The following is a 7,338-nucleotide window of genomic DNA, read 5'->3' as shown; positions in this document are numbered from 1 at the left end:
CGTTGGTCTGGGCACATGTGAGGTATTTAGAGAACTGCAAGTCATCCAGCACAGGAGGAACACCAGGCCCAGGCGGGGGAGTCACAGGGGATGATGCTGCAGAAGGGACAGACCGGGTTCTAGAAGTTGGCAAGCAAGGAAATGTGAGCATCTGGACTGCTGAACGCACCTTGTTAAGTGCTGTGAATAAAACACACTCTGTCCTCCCGTTGATGTGAAGAAAACACACTCTGCCCTCCCCCGATGGCTCAACAAGGGAAGCAGGGAGTGTGGTAATTGGGAACGTGGATGCTGACCTGAAGGGCCAGTGGCTGCTTAGTCCTAGCCAGTTACCAGGGGAGAATGAAGGCTCACATTTGCTGGGCCTCACCTGATGGCTTTGGTTGGCTATTTTTTTAAATTGAGGTGAAATTCACATAGCACGACATTAACGATTTTACATGAACAATTGCATGATATTTAATGCATTCATAATGTTATGCAACCCCTTACCTCTAGTTCCAAACATTTTCATCATCCCAAAATAAAACCGTCACTCTCCGTCTCCCTCTTCCCCCACTACCCTGGCAACCACGAATCTGCTTTCTGTCTCCTTTTCTGTTGATTTCGTAGAAAAGGGGTCATACACTAGGTGGCCGTTTGTGTCGGGCTTCTTTCTCTCAGCGCCGTATTCTCAAGGCTCGCCTACATCGTAGCCCGTGTCAGAGTTTCCGTCCTCCTTATGGCTGGATCTTCCTCTGCTGTTTGGAGGGACCACATTCTGTTTATTCCATTCATCTATTGGTGGACAGCTCAAACGTTTTTAAAGGGAAGCAGGAAACGTGGACATTTCTGATGCGTTGTTAGGAATGGCCACCAGCACTCACTAGTGTTGGGCGGAGGAGCATCCCAGGGTAGGCAAACAGAGAACAGAAAAACCCCAAGTTACTTCGTGTAAAGCTGAAAATATGATCTGGGTGGATTGTGCTGGGGGTGACCGGGACTAGATGGAAAAGAAACTCGTCATGAACCCCGAATGCTGTGTCCAGAGCTTTGAACTATATTCTGTAACCCATCAGTTTCCCAAGTTTTTAAAGCAGAAAACCACATACGCAGAGCAAGCTTTGACCTAGTTCCTTTCATTCAAGGATCTCAAAGCCCCTTTAAACCCACAATCCAGATTTTGTCCGTAAAGGAAGAGATGGAGTTGAAAAACAAGGTCTAAGGTAATTCCTGTGAATCCCTCCCGTGTAATTTTTCAGAACATTTCCCTTCTCCCTTCATATTCATCATGTCGTTCTGATTGGGCTGAATTGAAGAGCTGCCCAGCCCCTTCCCTGGCCCGAGGCCCCTGATCGAGAGGGACTAACTAGAAGGACAGCATGGCAATGGCAGGTGTACCCAAGACAGCCCACCCGGCAGTTTATCCGGGAATATTCATCCAAAGGGAAAGAGCGATTGGTAAGGCTGAAGTTCGTGTGTTCTCTATGTACAAAATGTGAACAAATCCTGAATATCACAGTCTGGCCACAAGGGGGATGTTTTGGGGTGGGCAGGGTGGTGGAGGCAGGGGGTCCTGACCTGGCTCCCCAGGAATCGGGTTCTGTTCTGTTCGCTTAAGCTCTCTGCATTCTTTTTTCCACGCTAGACGATGAGCATGTTGGACCAGATGGGCATGTGTCCAAGTGCACCCTGTGGAATGCATCAGCATCGGCCTCACCTGGAAGCCTGATAGAAATGCAGATTCCCAGGCCCTACTCAGGCCTGCTGTATCCGGATCTCTTGGTGGTGGAGCCCGGGGATCTGCATGTCATGAGCTTGCTCAGAGTATCTGTGAACTGAGTTCAATCCACAGCCCTCTACTCCACACTAGCCAGACCCTGGGGCCATTGCCTCTTCCCCCACATGCCCCTCCATACTGTCAACACCTCTGCACTGTGGCCTTTCCGCCACCCCCAACCGATTTGGGGATCCCAACCACCCACACCCAGGGGTCTGCACCAGACTGCAGAGTGCTGCCTGCGGTGACACAGTCCGTGGTCATCCTTTCCTCCTCTCCTTCCCAGTTCATTCCATTTTCCATGCCTCTCATGGCGATTCCTGACCTTCACAGGCCCCAGAGCCTCTGACCCTGGTGTTCCCCCTGAGAAAATTGAGGCCAGGGTCTGTGAGCTGCCCATTCCACACGTGTGCCTGCCTCGTCACATTCGGTCCTTTTAGCTCAGTTCTAGGGTCCCCCTTCTTGCTTCCTCAAAGATTCTCCTCTCTTCCAAATTCCCCTTCTTTTCAACACTTCTCTCTCCTGGGGCTTCCTCCTTGACATGTCAACGTTGTCTAGCTGTCTTCGTCAATTTTCTTTATTATTTTATTTATATATATTGTATTTCATTTTAAGACAGGGTCTTGCTGTGTCAGCCAGCCTGGAGTTCAGTGGTGCAATCATAGCTCACTGCAGCCGCGACCTCCTGGGCTCAAGCAATCCTCCCACCTCAGCCTGCTAAGTAGCTGGGACCACAGGCATGGACCACTACAGCCGGCTAATATTTCCTTTTTACTTTTTAAGAGACAGGGTCTTGCTACTTATCCTTGTCTTTAAGAACGAAGCAAAACAAGGCTCTCAAAGAGATATTTGTACCCCCTGTTCATAGTAGCATTATTAAAGAATTAATATGTGGACCCAACCCAAGTGTGTTTCCATTGATGAATAATGAGCAGAACGGGGTCATCCGTGCAGTGGGTTTTCTCAGCCTTCGAAAGGAAGGGAATCCCGACGCACCCTGCAACGTGGATGAACCCTGAGGACATTAAGCTCAGCGAAGTAAGCCAGTGACAAACAGACCAATAAGATTCCACTTCTAGGAGGCACTTAGTGTTGTCAAAGTCAGGGACAGACAGTAGAGCGGGGTTGCCGGGGCTGGGGGAGGGGAACGGTGGGGACAGTGTTTCAGTTTTGCAAGATGGAAAGAGCTCTGGTGGTGGTGGCGGTTGTCTGACATGACAACGTTATGAATGAATTTCATACCATTGCACTGTACACAAAAGGATTAAAATGGCATGTTATGTTCTGTGTATTTTGCCACAATAAAAACAATGGGGGGGTGGGAAACAAGATAAAACAAAAACAAATCCCTGTGGTTCCTCCTTTCCTCTTTTCTCTTCAGAGTCCGTCTTCTTGAAAGAACAGTTTCTTAGGCCCCACGTCCACGTCTTGCCCTCCCACAGTGTGGTTTTGTTTCTCAGAGGCCTCCATGGGCTCCGGAACCCTCTTGGTTTCTAATCCCAGTGGCTCTTTTCAGACAACCTGTCTTCCCTGGGCCACATAAGTGTTGCTCAGCCTGCCCCAGCCATCTCAGCACCACCCCCCTTGCCCTCTGTGATACGGGTCTCTTCCTCCAGCTGTGGCCAGTCATTAGAGCGACCCACGGGAGTTTCGGAGTTTGTCCTTCTCCCGCCTCCTCATGCAGACGCACTGAAGAAGTGGCTCTCCAGGTCCAAGTGTGGCTTGGAGCTCCAGCAGCACTGGGACCTGTTGGACAGGCAACTCCTTGCCTCCCAGCCCTGACCTGCTGAATCCAAAACTCTGGGGCTGAGCCAGCCATGTGTGTTGCCAACCAGGTTGGTTCCAGTTCATTCTGGTTCACCCTGCAGTTGAGAACCAGTGGGCTAAGCCAGCTCACCCTCGGAGCTCAGGAGTCATGCTCGATACCCTCTCGCTCTCAGGATTCTCAGGCCTCTGCAGCTGAGTGGCCCTGGACGACTCTGGCCTGTGTTAGCCCCCGCAGTGTATACATGTGTCTCCCAGTGGCCTTGGCCCTCCCCACCCAGCACTGGGCCCGGTTGCTTCACCAGCGGCCTCTAGAGCAGGGCATGGAAGGCCACCGCAGGAGGCATGGGGAGAGCTTCTTAGAACAAAGTTGATTCTAAAATTAGGAAAATAAGTTAAGCTTTAATCATATGTCAGATGCGGGGGACGCCCGTACCCTCCTTTCGTTCCTGCATCCTGTGAATAACTGCAGGGTCCAGGGTGGAGGGTGGGAGCCCCACTGCATGGTGGGATTGGCAGCCCCCATCTCTGACTCGTGGCCTCTGGTGACCTGCTGTGGCCTGGCGGACCCTGTCAGCAGCAGCCGGGATTACTAACCCAACTCTCTCTAGACCAACCTTCACAAAAATAAATGGTTGGAAAAGATTTCTCTGCAAAGAAATCGTGGGTGGGGGGAAACATGGAAAATGCAAACACCAGCAAACCCCAAGAAATGGTTAGGGCTGATAGCTGCACTTCTTTCTGCTCCTCCTACAACCTTTTGGCAGATGGAAAGGGTGAATTATTTTCATTTCACACAGTTGAACTGAAAAGAAATAAGTATCATTCATAGTTATTGTAGTGGGAAAAAGTTCTTACCAAATGAAAATGTTTAAAGTATTTAATTCACGGTTATTTTATTTTTAATCTTTAATTAGCAGTATATTTTATAATGTGCCTGATACTGTGGCATGTTGCAAATATATATAGTGGCATACTGCAACTAAATATAAATATATTGGGTATTCATGCTCGAAACTTTGGCTGTTCTGGGTGCATGATCAAAAGTATTTGGAGACTGCTAGGCTGCAAGGTCAAACCCATATTCTGTGGCATGGCTGGTCCACCCTCCATCGGCCTGTCTGACTTTGCTCCTTTCCCAGGCTCTCCCCAAATCTGGACCCCAAGCTCCTGCCACAGAGAGTTTTGAAATTCAGCTCCTGGGCGTTCCTCCATGAGGTTTTTCCCCTCATTTTCCTCTCTGTGGATCAGCATCTCTGCGGTGAAGGCCTTTCCTCTGTGGTTTTACCTTAGCAGCCTTTATATGCTTCTACAATAGCATTTATCACACCACAATTGTAAGTAAACACATACTTAACCCGTTTCCTTCTTTATTGGGAAAACGCGTTGAGGACAGAATCCCAGTCTTACTCAACATTGCATCTGGTTCCCGGCATTCCGAGGGGCTCAGGAAATATTTCTTGAATACATGAACATACATAATAGTGTTCAGCTTTATGCAACACCTTTGCACAACAGACAAAGTACACACACTTTGTCCATTTCCATTCTTGTGTGCCTCTCAGAAGTCAGGCTGAGGGCGAAGTCACTGGCCTTTTGGCATTCCTAATTTTTAAATACCTGTTGTGTTCATTTCTTCTTCAAATATTGCATCCTTCTATCTGACCGTTTCCTCCCCAACAGCTGTGTAGTTTTGTTTTGTTTTGGAATGGCCATAATTACTGGCTGTTACGCCCAAATTAGTTTGAACGCAGTTTCCTGGTACCAGAGACACCCAAAGACTGTTTACTACTTTCTTTTTTAAATTGACATGTCATAGTTGCACACATTTTGGGGGTACTTACGATATTTCATACGTTCATACGATATCTACGGATCACACTGGGGTAACCGGGCTGTCCATCACCTCACACAGTCGTTCACTGCCTCCTCTGCTCTTGGAACTCAGCATACTGTTGAGTGGCTACCACTGCCTTGAGTAACTCAGGGTTGGTTTGAAATTATTCTAAACAAATGTGGCAGCTCCAAAACCTCTGCCAGTAAATGGTGTGTTTTAGACCTCAGCATGTGAAACAATCCTGGCCAAAGACATATAAGAAGATTTTGTCTGGGGTCGTTAGAGGGGGGTGGGGCGGGGAAAGGAAAAAACAGGGCGTAACAAAAAGTTGGTCTCTTCCTGCCTCTGGACTTGGAAGTATGTGGTGCCCAGAGCTGCTCTAGACCTCCTGGGACCATGAACAAAATTCCAAGAGATAAATTTTCTTTATTGGTCACGCCAGTTACACTGGGGCTTTCTGACGGTGCAGCCCAGGGCACCCTAATGAAAGATGCAGCGGGTCCCACCTCACGATGTGCAGCAGGGCCGCCTGGGAGCTTATTCAATTTTTTTTTTTTTTTTTGAGACGGAGTCTTGCTCTGTCGCCCAGGCTGGAGTGCAGTGGTGCGATCTCGGCTCACTGCAAGCTCCGCCTCCCGGGTTCATGCCATTCTCCTGCCTCAGCCTCCCCAGTAACTGGGACTACAGGCGCTTGTCACCACTCCCAGCTCATTTTTTGTATTTTTAGTAGAGACGGGGTTTCACCGTGTTAGCCAGGATGGTCTCCATCTCCTGACCTCGTGATCCACCTACCTAGGCCTTCCAAAGTGCTGGGATTACAAGCGTGAGCCACCGCACCCGGTCGGCATCTGAATTTTTAAGAGGCTCTCCAGTTGATTCTGATGTCAGTTGGTCAAGATCAAACTTTGAGAAACACTGCCAAGTTACATTTTCAGAGTAACGTGTTTTGAAGCAGAAATGAAATTTGGAATTCAGTTGGGGACACATTCAGTTTGGGCCAATATGCAGTTTACCTTGGTGAACTTCAGGGGTAACTGTTTTTTGGTAAACAAGTACCTTAAAATGAGCAATTTTGTTGTATTTATCCATCCATCACTCAACGGCCTCTAATCTGTACAAAGCCAAACGCTACCTTGTCCAAATTACTTTAACTGTTAGTAGAAAGAATCGCAAAGTTTCAGTATCTATAGCATGCAGCGAATTCACAGAAGAGATTACTTTGAAAAATTATCATTCAGATTAAGACTCATATTGCCTCAATTGGTAATACTGAATTCACATACATAGAATTAAAGTTGTTGATATACATTTCCATTTCTCCCCATGTTCAGTCACACAGTTACTCTGGGTTTTGCACTGGTGTAAAATATATCTTCCAGAAATTGTTGAGTGTATGAACTGACCGGGTAGCAGAGGTAGAACTGATTTGGGATGTGATATGCCAACCTCATCTACATTACCATTTAATTATTCACCTATTGGTGCCTTTGAAATTTCACCCATCATCTCTTCAATTCTTTAAACACCAAGAGCTAAAGGAAAATACCTGCAGTTTTGGGGGCTATAAATCGTGTGGAGCTGTTTGACACGATGCATCACTGCACACGGTAAGGATTTTCTTCCTGCACAGATCAGAAGTATCCTAGAGATTTACACTGAAAACAGAACTTTGGGATGACAGGTACAGCATGGTGAGCAGAGGTCAGACCCTAGCGTGAGACGAACCTTGGATTGAGTCTGCAAGAGCAGTAGTTCGTAAACCTTAGAAATGCAGACACTGTGGGCCCTGCTTTTAGGAACAGGTATCCACGAGCGTGCAGTTGATTTTTCATACATTATCAGGATGTCCCGGGACCTACTGAAACCCTGGTGCTAGACCCTGACTGTGAACTGGACCGGACTAGACTGACAACCCTGGGCATTTCTGTAGCTGAAGCATCCAACCAAGACCCAGCGACACCTCTGACATTTCTATTGA

The sequence above is a fragment of the Piliocolobus tephrosceles genome, chromosome 10, assembly GCF_002776525.5.
Source record: "Piliocolobus tephrosceles isolate RC106 chromosome 10, ASM277652v3, whole genome shotgun sequence".
Lineage (NCBI taxonomy): Eukaryota > Metazoa > Chordata > Mammalia > Primates > Cercopithecidae > Piliocolobus > Piliocolobus tephrosceles.
The sequence above is the reverse complement of the archived record's forward strand: the minus strand, read 5'-3'. Positions refer to the sequence as shown.